The 17,447-nt window shown below is 44.4% G+C and overlaps 1 protein-coding gene across 1 annotated transcript in view; it reads right to left on the bottom strand.

Annotated features, from left to right (window-relative positions):
• The window catches only part of LOC135392662 (inaD-like protein), a 72,419-nt gene that overhangs the window by 12,288 nt on the left and 42,684 nt on the right, over positions 1–17,447 (bottom strand). The window contains exon 2 of the mRNA XM_064623382.1: positions 1,423–1,494. The gene's annotated coding sequence lies outside the window, so the exon portion shown is untranslated. The remainder of the gene's footprint in view (positions 1–1,422; positions 1,495–17,447) is intronic.

The raw sequence follows: 17,447 nt of genomic DNA, 5'->3' as shown, positions 1-17,447 counted from the left end.
GCGGTGAAGTTCATTTTTAAGAGTGTAGAGAATCATTGACAAATGTGATAAGACAAGATCGGATAAGATATGAGCCATAAAAATCCACAAAAACCGTCACCGTCGTTACTTTTCCGAGGCTTATTGAAATACATAGTTGTAATTGAACCATCATATCACCTCGCACCGTTCTTAAATGCGTTCTTAAATGTGCGGTTCTACTGCCAGAAAGAACCCTTCAAATACAAAGCGCATGTAAAGTAGAGGAATAATTGTTAGACACGTCTCCGACAGAAGCAAAATTCATTCTCCCGTCGAATCTGGCAACCCCCGACGCCGGTTTCTTTCTACGAAGTTGGAACGCGAGTTAAAGACCCTTTCTTAATTAACGCCACGGGGCAATGTGTCCGTTCTTTCGCGTTGTGTCTTTGAGCCAGCAAGTGGGAGAAACGTGGTCTGAATCTGGTTCCTCCGCCAGAGGGTGTCCAGTTGAATACAAAGGAAGGCTTTTAATGAACGCTTCCTGGATTTGGCTTAATGAGCGCGGACGATTTATCTCTCTTTCTCGAAGTGCCGTCCTTCGACCGATCACGGCGGAGGAATTTTTGTGTGGCTGAAAGAAATAACGATGTTGGTTTGTGCAATATTTCTATAGCTGAGTGGTAAATGACACCACACTCGTAATAGAGAGAGAGAGAGAGAGAAAAAACGTCAGTTACTGGTTTCTATACTACGTGTAATTCGGCACCAAACTGAGAGTTACGCTCCAAAAACGATATAATAATTGGATTGATTGATTGGATTGATATAGGACGATTGGTAACTGGAGTATAGATTTACACGAAAATTCCCCGCGCAGCAGGCTCCTAGCCAACTATCATCCCGAAAGACATCGTTCTCACCCCTGATTTGTCCAAAACGGGCAGCGTACGTCATTTTGTGACACTCGTGTACAGTTGTGTAAATTGTAACAAAAGGGCGTATGCCGCGCGCTTTCCACAAATGAGGACTGGTAACGGTATCATCCTGTGCAGTGGTTATCGTGTGATGATTAAAACAACTGCATAAGTGTCACAAAAAGGCGTATGCCTCCCGTTTTCGACAAATCAGGGTAGAGAACGATGTCTTTCGGGATGATGGTTGGCTATAGGAGAGAGCACCGATGCCAACGAGAACCCCTTGTGAATTAGAAAAAAACGAGAAAAATATTTTAATTGGAAGACGTATTTAGACCAATTTAATTTACCTTAACCGTCTTACCAGGTCAGACAGAAAAAAAGTATTGGCGCGTGTATGTACGTTTTGCGGAAGGAAATAATACAATTACCCGCTCGGAGTTCGCGCGCCGAGAACAGCTCCTCCAATCAATATTGCACAATCAGCACCGAAAGCTGCAGAAAAATATCGGGGAAAGAATGAAATATAAAAGACAAGGAAACTCACCATAATTTTCTCGGGTCTCAGCTGCACGAATAACTGGCTTTCCTTCTTCAACTCATTCATTCACCTTCGGAGCTGCAGAGGAAAAAAAAAAAAAAAACTAATAAATAAATTGAGAAACACAAACCAGGATATCTTGATAGTGGCGTGAAATACAGCTGTAGGACAATCGATAAACCGTTTGGAATCTTTCACGGGAAAATTTAATTCGCACATGAAAAGTGCGGTAAAACCACGTTATAACGAAATCGTTCCTTTCGAGTTATCGCTTTATTCGAAGTCTCCCGCTGTCCCGACCGAAATTTATTTTACTTTGTTTATTTATTCCGGTGTTCTCACATAGCGAAAACGAGTTCCCGTCTGAGGAGAGAATACCCAACCAAACTCTGGATCACAACACCGGTAAAATGCAGGTACGTTTCGAACTGGATTGGCCGCAGCGTCCTGCCAGCCGACTCCGCTTAGACAGAAGGATGAGCCGGCGAAAGCCGGTACGGCAAACCCACCCTAGGGCTTTTTTTAAAAAATCTCTCTCTCTTTTTGAGTGTTTTGAGTGTTTGCCAACACGAATAAAAAAGTCTGCCAAAGTGTTCACCACCAAGGGTTGGTTGCTTCCTTGCGTACTTGTGTTATGGCCCCCGCGGTCCTTCCGCGCGTTTCCGAGGCTATACAGCCGCTCTCTTTATAGCACTTCCGCGTTTAACGAATTGCCGTTTATATCGAACATTTGCCAGTTCTGTTGACATCGTTATAACAGGGATTTACTGCATCAAGTTTCATGTACAGCCCAGCCAAGTACACTTTCAAGTACTCACAAACACAAGAGAGAGCACTATTAAAGCTATGTAATAGCTGTAAAGGTCCAAACACCGCCAAAGCCTATCCGTAGCTTTGTAAGACCACGTGACCAGAACCTTCCTGCCAACGATGGCTGTATAAATCTGGCGCATTTAAACGCGTCTGGCACAATGCAAAAAGATGCAATGCAACCATTCTTTTTATATTTACATATATTTCACGATCACGTATCACTCGCATTTCAAGAACAGGCCCCTACAATTTGCCCTCAAACGCTGCAATCTTGCTTCCCGCTCCGGCGTCTCAATACGTCGCCAAACCTACTCTACGGTCTCCAATTTTCGGTGCAATAAAATTGCCTCGGCCCCGTTTCTCAAAAGCACGCGTCTCAGACAAAGCTATCATCGTATAGGAAAACGAACGGGTACCCTACTTTCGTGCGACGTATCATTGAAACGACAAAAAAATAAATGAAAATAAATAAATAAATAAAATAAACAAGCAAACGTATCCTGAAGTCGCGTCCCATCTCGAAGCGGTTTAGGGACTTTGTTTATGGATCCGGCAACATTTGATGATCGGCCCCGTCTCTTTGCCGACGTTACATGGAGAGAGATATGCGAGTTGTTCGTTGATCCGTATCTAATGCAGTCGCTCGGTAAAAGGGAACCTTGTTTGCCTTCACTCGATGCAGGCTCTCGGATTCATCGCTGGCTTTTTTTTCCCGGAGATTGATCTTGTCGTGCGTCAGGCACGAGACGCGATCATCGTCGAATGGATGCTCTTGTTCCCTCTGTTTGGTACGGATTCGTCTTTGATCTTGCTGCAACTCCAACACTAAACGCGCAAAGGGCCATTTATTGCTCAGAATCGTAAACATCGCCTGGATTTATGGAAAGCACGGTCGTAGGTCTTTTTGTGACACTTAACGTCACTGCATAAGTGTCACAAAAAGACGTACACTCTTAAAAATGAATTTCAGGTCATAGCACCCACCCTCCCTCTGCTTTAAGAGTGATGCTATGCGGTGATGTTCTGTTTTTAGATTGCAGAAAGCGCGGGGGATACGCCTTTTGTGACACTTATGTATTTACGTTAATTGTCACAAAAAAGCGTATTCCTCCTGTTTTCAACAAACCAGAGAGGGGAGACAACGATGTCATTCGTCATGATGGTGGGTATAGGAGCACGTTATGCACTGTTTTTAGAGTCTAGGGGCGAGCCCTCTCACCACCACCACCTAGAGTCTAGGGTTGGCTCGCAGCGTCTTATTAGTGCCGCTCTTCATTCCGGCCAAGAAGAAATCCATCTTCATCCACATCTCCAGCCCCAAAACGCATTCGCACGTTCAGTACGTCGTGCTGCTTGGGCACTCACCCGTCGCGTATCCTCGTACCTGTCTATAGCGTCGTCGAGCTCCGAATTATCCGCCCACAATAATCTGGGAGTAGGGTTGCCACCGGGCCGGTATTATACCGGCACGGCCGGTTATTTGCTCGCTCTGCCGGTTGCCGGTAGGAGGGTGATACCGGCAGCCTTTTGCGGGTATTTGCGGCTCAAAACCTTTCATAGGGCGGGCTTTTCCGGGCTCTTCCCTTCAACATTCCACTACAGCTTGAATAAATCTGTAGCACAGACCCAACTCCGCGCAGTCACCACTTGTTTCCATAGTTACTCATTATTATTATTATTATTATTATTATTATTATTATTATTATTATTATTATTATTATTATTATTATTATTATTATTGCTGTTATTATTGTTATTATTACACACATGGAACACGTTTTCTCCTATTGTCTTCAGCTCTCTCTCTCTGGTTTTCTGTGTGTGCTCTTCCACCCCTCACCCCACTTCCCTTTCCCGCGAGCATTTCCTCCTTTCCCTCTATTCCACCTCCTCTCCCTCAGCCGGTACGAAAGGTGGCAACCCTATCTGGGAGGCACACAGTGGTCCAACACTTATCAAGGAAGCGGCGGAAGAAGCGCACGAATAAGAACAGACGGCGTTTAGATTAATTTCCTCCGCCGTCTTCGTCCACAATGCCGTCCTAATTCCTTCCCCGCGGATGCGTCCCGAATTATTCGGCCCATACATGATGAAGTGCCTCTCGCAGAATTATGGCTGGAGATTCATTAGAATGCGCACGGACGTGTTCGGATTCGATGGCGTCTTATCGAAGGTTCACTAGAACGGAACGGGGAGTTAATGGATCGTAACTCCTTACAATATGCTCGCTTGATGCGTGCACCATTTGTCTTGGTTCTTGCCCATGTTTTAAGCAACGGCGGCTTTCGGAAGAGCCTTATTGATTTATCGATTGAAAGGGACAGCAATTTTATCACTTGTGGCGTTGGGAGTATACGAATATAAATCGCTCGTTTATGCGAGGCCTTCTTATATCTGCCGCTCGTGGTAAGCGGTAAATATGGCAATAATTTTTTTTTTAAATCGCTAGTTGCCCGCACATAGGCCGCGGATACTATAAAGCGACCGAATAAATCGCGCGGCCTTTCGTAAATATGCGAACGTATTTTTATTCGCGATGTACTAATTTTCGCGAACCGCATTAATAAAGTTATTCGCGACTATTTAATTTCGCGATTCCAGGTCTGTTTCCTTCCGCGCGATCAATGTGAAGTGTTGTTCGCGAGTACAATTTTTCGCGATTTTTTAGCGGTCGCGAAATTCGCGAAAATTAATACATCGCGAATAAAAATACGTTTGCAGTATGCGGTGCGGCATTTCGTAAAATTCCAGCTAGAAAAAAAAAAAAAAAAGAAGAAATTAAAAGGAACATTACAGAAAATGTACCGAAAAGTAAATGGTTACCCAGTAAACCCATTTTGTGTATTTATTACTGTACATATTTCGAAATCGGCATAAGATACTGACAGTTGTTTTTCATAATATATATATACCGGGTGTTTCAGTTAAATCCCCGGGCTAAATAATTCGCGAACCGGTGCACCAATCGAATAACTGTCTTTTTTACAAGTATCTGTCCAATACCGCCTACAAGATGCGCACCGCGTGAATGAGCGGGAGGCGCTCATTATTTAAATAAAAATTCAAATGAGTTTCGTGAAAAAATCTAACTTCTAAAGTAGGGCGCCGTCGGCATTAAAATGGGTACTACCGCTTCTGGGACCTTCAGCAGATACCTTTTAGAGAAAAATCTGCAACCGAAGCGGGTCATTTGTTGCAGTAATTAATTGGTTTCGGTTTACATATTTTTGCCGCGGCTGGTCGCGGTGAAGCGCAAAAGGACATCTTAATAGAATACAAAGAAAGGTTTATTTTACATAATTAAAACATTATTTAGGAAATGGGGAAGAGTCGACGTTTCGGACGGAAGCTCTTCCTTCTTCGGGACAGAAGAGGCAACAAGACTGTCCACGGCTTTTATGGATTCAGCTTGCTGACGTAATCTTGGGTATTCCCGCCACCTGGCGTTCGTCGATGAGCCACGTTCTGGAAGGTCCGTTTGCCGCTGTCCGGTGTGGTGTAACTGCCCTGACGTTCCGGGATCTTTTGTAGTCAGAGCTGGAGGTCATCGTCTTTCTTCAAAAGGCGTCGTCCGTAGTGAAATCATTATCTGGGAGCCCCGTGATGTCCGGTGAGTCCGGCGATAATGATTTCACCACGGAGGCCGCCTTTGGAAGAAAGACGATGACCTCCAGCTCTGACTTCAGAAGATCCCGGAACGTCAGGTAAGAGACACCACACCGGACAGCGACAAACTAACCTTCCAGAACGTGACTCATCGACGAACGCCAGGTGGCGCAAATACACAAGGGTAGGTCAGCAAGCTGAATCCATAAAAGCCGTGGACAGTCTTGTTGCCTCTTCTGTCCCGAAGAAGGAGGAGCTGCGTCTGAAACGTCGACTCTTCCCAATTTTCTAAATAATGTTTTAATTATGTAAAATAAACATTTCTTTGTATTTTATTAACACCCCAAATCCGTCGCTATGTCCCCTTCCCTTTCGCTCATATTCCACGTCGCGGCTGTTTGATTTTTCATCTTCTGCAATTTATATATATATATATATATATATATATATATAAAGTCAACCCTCGAATTATGAAGGGTTAACGTTTACCTTGAAAATCCTTCATAAATCAAAGGTTGACTGTGTATTTGAAGTACCCTAAACGAATAATTCAAATCAATATATGTGAATGGTAACTTTTAAACACACCTACTTGTTTAGTAGAAAGTAAACCATTTAAATTCTGCAATTTCTTCTAATTGTTCTCGTTAATGACCCGTTATGCATGACGCATAACCTTTTTCCACGACCTCCCGACCTTTTCAGCTTGTAATGGGGAGAACGTCTCGTTGCATTGTTCGCCTTTCTATACTTAATGTCAAAACGTATCAGCATCCCTTGTGACTTTATTCTCATTTCTTTTCCTCATATCAAAGGGAACGAGAGGTGCTCAAAGTGAGCGAAATATTGCGAAACGTCAAATGTCACGGAGCATAAAGGGAATATCGCGAGACGTGACATATTTCGAAGTAGGACGACGAGGCACTCGGCAATATATATATATATATATATATTCCATCCTTGCATTTCTAGCGTTACCATGACAACCAGGGGTTCCAACACCGCCGAAGCCCCGTCAAAAATGTTCCTCCTGAATGCATGTACGCATGCGCGAGAGAGGAATAATGACTTTATAAAGTCCGATAACGTATCTAACTCCATCCGCATATCCGACATAATCTAACATATCCAATCCAATCCATCCGCCGGTGTGCGCGTTGTGTTCTGCATCTTTTCAACGCAAGTGATGTGTTACACATCTCTCTCAGTTCGAACTGGCGTAAGGCCAGAGAAAAGGTTTTTGGTGTTTAGACATTACATTTCACTTGTTAGTGAAAGACTGAAGTGATGTTCTACACCTTTAAAAGAGGTGGTGGTGGTTATCGTGAAAAGACTCGCTCTCGTCAGCCCCGCAGAGGACTGGCGCCCTGGAGAATGTGTGTCCTGGGCCGACTTCTAAGGGAACTGCGCCGACGTATGTCTGAAAGCGTCTGAGGAAAACCCAGTAAAACCCCAGACACCACAGCCGGCACCGTGATTGGAACCCGGGTACTTCCCAGAGAATTTCACCGCTTAACCCGCTCTTAGCCTTATTCAACATCGTTATCTCGTTGAAAATGATAGGTTACGCCTATTTGTGACACTTGTGCAGCTACGTTAATTGTTACAAAAGAGACGTACACATCATATTGCTTAGCAACATAGTAGTGAAAGTGGAGGAGGAATTACATTAAGCATAAAAGGACGAACACAATGCAATTGAATATGCAATTGAATTATTCAACATCACATTTTCATATCACGAGGTATCACACGACATAGGGCGTCATGCCAAACTACATATATGCCGGAGCATACTCTGTATTTAAAAAATCTTCAATTTAGTTTATTAGTTATTTTTTATTAAAATATTTATTATGAGTTAAAGTTTTATTATTATTATTATTATTTAAAGTTATTATTTTTATATTTATTTTTAATATATATTACGGTGAACCCTGGTTAATATGACCCCCGATAATCTGACATACGCGCTTTACGACCATACTCTTGGGGAACAATGCTGTGAAACCTCTGCAAATCCCCCCGTTAATATGACAATTCCGCATTATGACCAAAATTTTCGGGAACGACCATGGTCATAATAACGAGGGTTCACTGTATTTATATTTTAAGGTTATTATTAAAGTATTATTATTTAAAGTTATTTTTTATAGTTTATTAAAAGCTTCATTAGTTTATTACTCGCTGTTACACTTGAAACACACCAGATTTGGAAATGCAGTTACCCTCGTGTCACTGGGACACCCTCACTTGCCCTTCCTCAACTGCTTGAGTCTCCGGCCAACCCAGCGCATCAGCTACGAGCTCTTCAAGCCCTCATAAACCTTCTTAGCAGCAACAGGGCTCCTGCGCGTACTCTTAACATTCAATCATCATTCACCATCTTCTCCCCCTCAAGAAATGGGACAGGGTGCCGCCTCAGCGGCGAAACATCCCGCTACATCATCATTACTTATTTGTTGTTGTCGTGTCATTATCTGAGTATTTTCTTGATCACCACGACAATAGTATTGTCTGTATAAGCAACCCGTACGGTGACTTACCCATTAAGATACTTGCGACAAACTGCGACAAACACATGGTCGTTACGAAACGAGTTATGTAACTAACGCCGCTGATACAGTAGCTACATTCTGATAACCGTAGCGCGTTATTCTTCCGCCACATCCGCCCTTCGTAACCCCCTATTACCGCATATATATATACGAAGACGGAAGAATCAACGAGCAAAGAATAGCGTCCTCTTATAGCCGAATAAGCCAGACGTTCCCTCGGTGGTTTGGCGTATGACACGCAACAACGCGACGACACCACCGTGCGGTGTGATCGGGAACTAATTTAGGAGCTTTGTTCCGGCACAAACATAAATGCTTTTAACAACCGACTGGTAATGGAGTATGGCGGATAATAAAGGAGCCTAGGCCGAACCCACGCCAGATGCTGTCCCTGTCCTTTTGAAAGGATGGATTATGTGTACATATTCGGAACGATAAATGCGTCAGGAGAAGAGGAGTGTATGTATCGTACTACTATAAACAGCGTAGTAATTTCCTCGCTCAAATCCAACATTTTAAGAGGGCGTGCCAGCTCCGTCTCCCACGTGCATTTTCTATGGGGCGCGATTTGATGCTTTTTTTTCCGGCAATCAGCGATCAAATTTTAATACCTGCGGTATCGTTGGAAAGACGGCCACAAGATTATAGAATTTGTTCTATAGGCTTCCTGTGGATACCATCCAAACTTTGACAATGAAATAACTGAGAGCAGTTTCAAAATTCGGAGCCCCACATGTTGCAGATCTTGTCGTCCCATTTCTAGTAAGACCACTTGCATTAAAATCTGACCGCTGCTTACAGAGAAGAAACTTCAAATATGCGCCATACAGTATGCATGTGGGGAGAGGGAGCTTGTATGCCTTCTTAATGCTGGAACTGAATGAGCAACGTTAATGTTGGAAATACACTCTAAAATCAGGTGGTGGTGGTGAAAGCTCTCGCCGTTGTCGGGCTCACGAGTGTGGGCAAGGTCACGACTAATGCCTTGGGGGAATGCGCGTCCTGGGACGACTTCTACATTCTTAAAAATGAACTTCGCACCATAGCACGCTCATAGACAACCATTATCTCGAACCTGCCCTGATTTGTTGAAAACGGGAGGCGTACGCCTTTTTTGTGACAATTATGAACAGCATAAGCGTCACAAAAAAGGCGTACGCCTCCCGTTTTCAACAAATCAGGGCAGATAACGATATCATTCCAGATGATGGTTGACCAGGAGCGTGCTATGCGGTGAAGTTCATTTTTAAGAGTGTATACAAGCGAAACACAATTAATAAGGGAAAACTGCTCGTTAGTATCGGTACACATGTATTTACAGATCAATACCGCGAAGCTTTACTCTCTGAAAAGAGAGCTTCACCGCACAATACCCTCAGAACCAACTGTAATGACCAGTTTCACAGAATGGTACTTGTACCTGATATCGATGATGGAATTATACTTCGGCACATGTCCACATTTACTATCATGGTTGACGACTGCTTTTTCCTCCGACTAGCGTAACGTAGACCTCGTTTGTCGCTAAGTTTCGCTAATTGGAGGAAATAGCAGTTGTAAACCATAATAGTAAGTGTCGACATACGCCGAAGTATAATTCCGAAAGATATCTTCCTGCCTCCAGATTTGTCGAAATGGATTCGCCCATTTTGGACACACTGCTATTACGTCGATACCAACATAAAATGAACGGAACTCGTTTATTCGGAACGAATTATTATTATTAAAAGGAACGGAACTCGCCATTTATGATCGATAGAAAAAACAAAAAAGAAACAAAAAATAAAACCAGGCCGTCTCAACAAGGCCGTCAATGCGGAGCGCGCGCGCTCATTGGTCCCCGCAAACGATTTGTCCAATTATCGCGGGGGGTCATTCGAGTTGACCAATCCGATGGCTCTCCAGTTCTTTTGCTGAAAGCGGGGGGCGTACGCCATTTTTGTGGCAATTATGAACTGCATAATGCCACAAAAATGGCGTACGCCCCTCGTTTTCAGCAAATCCGGGGAAAGAACGATGTCACTCGGGGATATGGTTGGGTAGGAGCTTGCCATGTGGTGAAATTCATTTTTAAGCACTATATACCACCACCACCGTCACCATTATCATCATCTCTTAAGAGTGTACTTTCACCGCAGGGCTGAACATTCTACAGGTGAAGCCCACCTTTAGCAACAACCCTCGGAAAGAGCGGGACATGAAACATCACTTACAATACAATACATTCTGAAAATGCTAGACCCCATTTACATCGCTAAAACTCAAAAGAGAGCTCGGTGGCAAGAATAGCCTTTACTGCCACACAGGTGCGTGAGATGTTGGCGTGCTCGCACCCATCGCTGGATTCTGCCGTCTTCTATAAGCGTGGCAATCGATGCATGCTGCCCCCTGTTGAGGGGCCTTCGATTATTCCGTGCGTGTGCCTTTCGATTTCGCGCTGAATGGGAATTGCACAACATTCAACTTCCCATTTGTTGTCGGGATCCCTCTCTCTCTTTTAACTCGTTCGTCTCTCGTTACGTTATGAAGTGTATTCAATTAATTCTTAAGTATATAATGCGTGTCAGTATGTCACGAGCGCATGTGACGAGCTCGATATCACGATGTCACGAGCGCAACTATTGGCGTTGCTTGTCCGGGGACTATTCAACTGGCCCTGTTAATGTCATGCTATAGAGCTTATTCACTGCCGTCACCCCCACAGGGGGCACTAGCTTCGAAAAGGCGAAATCGATGACGTGATGTACTTCTCTCGAAGATTGGTTTCGGTTTTTGTCCGCTGCGACGTGCTATTTAGAGGACTATTAACGTTGAACACGTCGCAGTTACACTCTAAATCTTTTCACACCTTTAAAGGTGTAATAGCGTGCATGGCGCACGCCTTTTTAGGTGTAATTTTGGTAACATCATAATAGAGCACGGTTTCGCACAAATTTTCTTTACTCGAGTGTTGTCTGTCCTCCAAAAATTCAGTCTTGCAACATCTCAACATTGTTCAACAGTATTGTAGACACTTGCGTGTGCTCGATTATCGATAGCGATGCATATATGCATTAGCTCGTACCTACGATATCCAAGACATAACGAAAGCAAGATTTGCACTGACACTTGATCTTTAGTAATGCTTTCCGAATTTTGTTAAATATCATCCTGGAGATGCAATGTTACGCAACCAGATTGAATGTGCATAGCGCACACCTTTAAAGGCGTGAAAAAGTTTACAGTGTACGTGGATCGTGGTACAAATAATATGCACACAGTGTACAGCAACTTTTAAACACCATATGTACGGGGAATGCGATGTGGGCGAGGCCTGGAGAGTCAAGCTGCCATGCAACCTCCGGATGCGTTATGGCGGCAAATCTGCTAGCGACAGTGGCGCTCTCCTGCGGATGACGTCATGTGAATAATCCCTATAGCGAGAATTAACTGACCAATCCGAACGGCGTTGTGACACGGATCGACCTACGTGCGCCATCCGTCTAACAACACCCAATAGCATCGCGTGTAAAAAATAATTGAAACAGCTGGAAGGTTGTTTTCTTTAAGACCCTCAGCGCTCTTCTACATTATGTAGGAAGCGCCGGGAACTTTTCGGATTAATGTTTCAAAGCACAGTCTGTTCCGCTTATATTTTAAAAGCGTCCTGACCAGAAAGGCATGGGCGTAGCCAGGCGGGGGTCGGGGTGGGGGGTGAGGTTAGGGGTTCAAGCTCCCGAAATTGTACCTTTGGAAAGGGAAACACCTCATTCCTAAGGAGAATCCCAATTCAGCCCCCCCCCCCCCCCCCCCGAAAAATGTTTCTGGCTACGACGCTGCAGAAGGGCTAAAAAAAGTTTTACCAACATCTCTTATAATTACTCGTGATACGTTGTCGGTTATGTTCCATTAAATGTTCTTTTTTTTTTAAAAAAAAAGGAAAAAAAATAGGTATATATAATTAAATAACGCTACTATTTTTATTTTTTCGTGTCCGCCACTTTGACATAATGTACATACTGTACGACATAATGAACTCATTAACTGAACGGTAACAACTTCAGTTATCCTGCATTGAAAGCGGAGTTAACGGAGTCTCTGAATAGCGTAACCAGACAATCTAGCTTTGCCAAACACAACCCTCCCCCTCCGTCGTCTATTTATATCTAACCCGTCCTACTACTCAGTTCTCCGTACTCCGCGCTGCGAGAGAAACATAGCGCGATAGACGCAGCGCTGTAAACGACCGCCCTGCGGCGAAAGCACAACTCTTTTCTTCTTCCAATCCTGGCGCGCAATTAAGGAAGGCGCCTGCGTTTTTTTTTTTTTTTTCCCTTTTCAACCTCCCCCTAGTTGTTGTGAACAAACAATCTCGATGTAGAAAGCGTGCCTCCGACTGCCCTAAGGGGCCACCTCGATCTAACATATTTTCCCTTTCTTCGTTTCATGTTCCCTTACACTGTCCGTTATCGAGCGGTGCTTCTTCTCCGACACTTTATTGGAGACAATTGTGGCGGAATTGCATGGCAGAGAATGTCTCCGATTCCCGAGGGAATTGACTCGTTGAGTAGCTGCTGTTGCTCCTTTGCCGCCATTTTAATTTGTTTTCTTTTTTGCTCATTCCGTACAGTAAAGCGCTTCGCTTCTGCGATCGAGCAGACTCACAAGCGTTCTGCCTCTCCGACTTCGTGGTGTTCGTTGAGGATCTGGAAGTGGTGACTAATGGAAGAAGTCAAGCGCTAGTATCATCTACAGTAATGGTACCACTTTCGAGAACACGCACGAAGAGATATTGAGCACCGAACGATAAGGATACACGAACTGCAGTCCAAGAAAAAGGAGAGTAATTTTTGGTCCCCCCTGGGGTGTAGAGGCATTGCCATGACCATTAATCCCTTCCGGGACTAACTATTTGCGTTTATCGACTATTTGCAGTGTTGGAGAGAAAATTTCATGGTCAGGGGACTGAAAACGGGAGAAACTGGGGGGGGGGGGGGAAACTAAGAGCTGCAATTGCTCCCCGACTTACTCCTTTCTTTTTTTTTTCAGAGTGTTACACATATTGTTGTCTACATTATAACAGAATACGAGAGTCAACATAGAGGATAGCTCGCTTTACTGAAAATATAGCTATATCCACGCGGACATTAACCGTGTGTTCACACGAGCGACATCCCCACGGAATATCCTAGTGGAAGAAGAAGCGAAAACAATGCTCAAGTTCCTCCCCGTGTTACGTTGAGCATTCACACGGTGCCGGAATATTGGGAGCGGCGTGCTGCGCACGTAGCAGACGGCACTTAGCAGACGACACCGTCAGCGTCTTTTCCTGTCGTCTGCTACGGAACATCTTGTGGCTGCGCCGCAGGATATTCCCCACGGTTAGTAGTGTACACTGAAGACGCGGCGTTGAGCGCTCGCGATCATGTGACAGCAGAAAGCTATGACGTTTTTCGCATCCTCCGCCGGAATATTCTGGAGAATGTGTCTCGTACGAATACACGGAATGTCGTTCCACTGCATATTCCTGTATGTACTTATCATATGAGCCTTTCAATAGACCCTTACCGAAGAAACGTCACCGTGACGTAATCATGACGTTGGTAGACATAGCGAAAACGAAACAGCGCAGACGGGGAACGCCCCCCCCCCGTCTCACTAAGCACCTTTCCTTCACGGAGGTCACAGGTCGCTTCTTTGTATTAGTCGTACACATATGTGGTTTGTTATTACGACTTAATCTGTGCTTGCTATCTATAGGGACACCACGTTCACTCCTAGAGAAACCCGAGCCTTTCTGGGCTCCTGAAGATGGAAGAGTCCTGCAGCCATCTTTAGAAAGCCATCTTCGGTGGCTACGGAAAAGATGGGGTGTCATACAACTAGTAGTATGCAAGGAATTGCATAAATACCTTACCATACGGAAAGCTATATTTAAATCGTGACTTTCATGTGACTTATAGAGTTTTTTACTATAGTAGTTCCAGTCTGCCAAGTTTGCAGTGCTATTGTACCATCCGACGTCATTTGTTTGTTAACAGGGAGAGGTCTATTTAGCCCTCCGTACACCAGTTACGCGAGGACATTTAGAAAATTCTTAAATCCAGAAACCTCTCCGATGAACTTGAATGAGCATTTATCCCCGGCCCCCACCGCTCTGGACAGAAACGAAGACGGTGCGCAACGTTGCGCGAAGCGAGCGCAAATTAGATTTCCTCCGACGCTTCAACTTGGACGGCAAACTCCGGCCTGTTTAATTTATGCGTTTACAGGAAATTGCTCGCCTGTTCTTCCTTTAAGGTACACACATAGCGGAGTCGATGTCGTTATAGGATTAGCGCATAATAAATTTACTAGGCACTAGTGTGGACTAAGCTTCAGCTTAGCTTTCGCCTGTCTGCGCAGACGCCACTTCGTCGCGACAGACCTTTTTACAAAAGTAAACGCCAACCGTGGCACGCAAGGGATCATGGGAACTTTGAGGGCCTTAGAGCATTACGAGACGGTTAGACGCGGAGGTAGTAGAAGAAGAACAACAACATTCCCCGTACGCACAGCAGCAACGTCAGCCGGGGTAAACCAACGGAGTGCCCCTCAAAGTTCCCATGCTGCTTTGCGGCTCCCGCTTGGTGGCGGCACATCGTAGTGGTCTCGCGTCGTAAGGCCACTCAGTATTATTCTCAGAAAGGGGATAATTAGAAAGAAGTTAGGAAATGAAGTACGGTTCTTCGAGCAACAGATGCGAGCAAAAGCATATCCCGTCTAAGAACAATGATATGATATCGAAAATTTCAATAGCAGAACATTATAGTAGGTTTTTTTTCTTTATCACATCAACATCATCATCAGTAGCAGGAGTACAAGTACTGCTACAGTGGTTCACATAATGGTACACTGACGAGAAAAGGGAAAATAACAAAAATAACAAAGCACAGTCCATCTACGAATACGTATGAAAAAAAAAAAAAGACATAAAACGAAACGTTCGCGAATTTAATAGAACAAGCTTTCATGAAGCCGCACTTCTTCAGGGTACAAAGAGAATATAATCACAGCAATACACACACGCGCGCACGCACATATATATATATTTATGTGGTTATATTCCTTTTGTAACCCGAAGAAGCGCGGCCTCCGCACAAAAGCTCGTTCTTTCAAATAAATTCATTGGGTTTGATGTTGAATGTTAAAAAATGAAACGAATGAAAAACGGGGAAATTTAATTCTTCGCCCGACGAATTCTACTCTTCCCATCCATGATGAATCCACATTAAAGGAGAGAAAGAGAAAGAGAGAGAGAGAAGAGAGAAATAAAGAAGAGAAAACACCACAAATTCGCGTTACTTTATATTATTTCTTTGTCTTTCAATGTGGACGGTAACCGAGAGTATTGCTGGACGAGAGCGCCAGGGCAGCACGGCCTCATCAATATTTACAGACGTTTGTTGTTTCATGGTGCGCAGGCGGGAGAAGATCTATTTTAGGATGATTATTTCGTAGCCTGAAAAAAAAAAAAAAAAAGACAGATCTTTCGATCTATGAAGGAACGCTCTCTGTTCACATTTTTCATTGATGGCTTAGCGTAAGAAAGGAGACAATACAGGCTGATATGCGTAAAGCTGTCAAGTCGTGCCGTAAAGAGCTCTACAGAAGCTTCTTCTTGTCGCTGACACGCCCACACATTGTACTTTAGCCTGTAAGCCGATTGGCTGGGATCTCAGTGGGTACACACTTAGCCTGCTATACCTTCTATCGCGCGCTCTCGTAAACAACTCGCAAAGAGCACCCCAATGCGTTTCATTCACCCCGATACCCTCGTCTCTAAAAGTGCCATTGTCTAGAAGCCCCATTATGGTGGCCTAACCTCTTAGGGCACCTCTTTTGTCTACTTCCCTTCCCTTTTGTGCGCCGCAGTTCCTCTTTAGTAGTCTACGAGTGTCACGTGATCTGCGTGTAAATTGCGGAAAATATATACGTCGGAAAAGCAAATGACATAAAAGTTGAAGCTCGCTAACACTGTGCATTTCAGGGCAACAAAAGTATTCCAACAACACCGCATATCCTCTGGATGTATGAATAATTACACCGGATAAGTAATAACGGAATAATAACGAATTCGTACGTCCGATGGATATCCCTGAGATGTCCGTCGGACGTACGAATCCGTTAGGACATTATTCGTGAACATCCATCGGATGTTTGGTGTTGTTTGGATACAGTGACATGAGTCTGTTTCACCGCCGTGGCTGCAGTATCTTATGCGACTACATGTGACACACTAGACAGATTTTGTGTTATAAATTAACCTCGCCGAAAGGCTCAGTAGCCAGCTACCGTTACATAGTGGTTAGCATGATCGCTTACCACGCCGGGACAGTGGGAGGTGACGCCGGTTCGAGTCCCCCGCACCGTTTGTGTCTGAGATTTTTCTTGGGTTTTCCGGCGGAGTTTCCAGATGAAAAACGTCGTCACAGTTTCCCCCAAAGTCGGCCCAGGACACGTACTAACCTCCCCTGTACCCCTTTCCTTCCTACTGTTCACGCCGCTCATAGCCACGGTTGCATCGCGGCGCTAACACAGAATTAAAGAAAAAAGACTTGGTATGCAAAATACTTACAGCTAACATTACAGGCTTACGTGGATTTTCGAAACAGCCTTATAAGCACTTGGATTCTCTAGGGGTACACTCTTAAAAATGAACTTCACCGCATAGCACGCTCATAGCCAACCATAACCTCGAATGATATCGTTATCTGCCCTGATTTGTTGAAACCGGGAGGCGTACGCCTTTTCTGTGACAATTATGAACAGCATAAGTGTCACAAAAAAGGCGTACGCCTCCCGTTTTCAGCAAATCAGACCAGATAACGATATCATTCGAGATTATGGTTCGCTATGAGCGTGCTATGCGGAAAAGTTCATTTTTAAGAGTGTAGGTGAATTCACCGCGAGCTCTGGCGTGTTGTCGCCTAGCAACAACGCGCAACCACGTGACGACCTGTCTGTCCAGTCACAAGGCAGCAATAAGAGGGGCGAGGTGCATTCATAAAATTGCATGGTACCGCCCCTGGGTCC

This window comes from Ornithodoros turicata, chromosome 4 (genome assembly GCF_037126465.1).
Source record: "Ornithodoros turicata isolate Travis chromosome 4, ASM3712646v1, whole genome shotgun sequence".
Lineage (NCBI taxonomy): Eukaryota > Metazoa > Arthropoda > Arachnida > Ixodida > Argasidae > Ornithodoros > Ornithodoros turicata.
The sequence above is the reverse complement of the archived record's forward strand: the minus strand, read 5'-3'. Positions and strand labels throughout refer to the sequence as shown.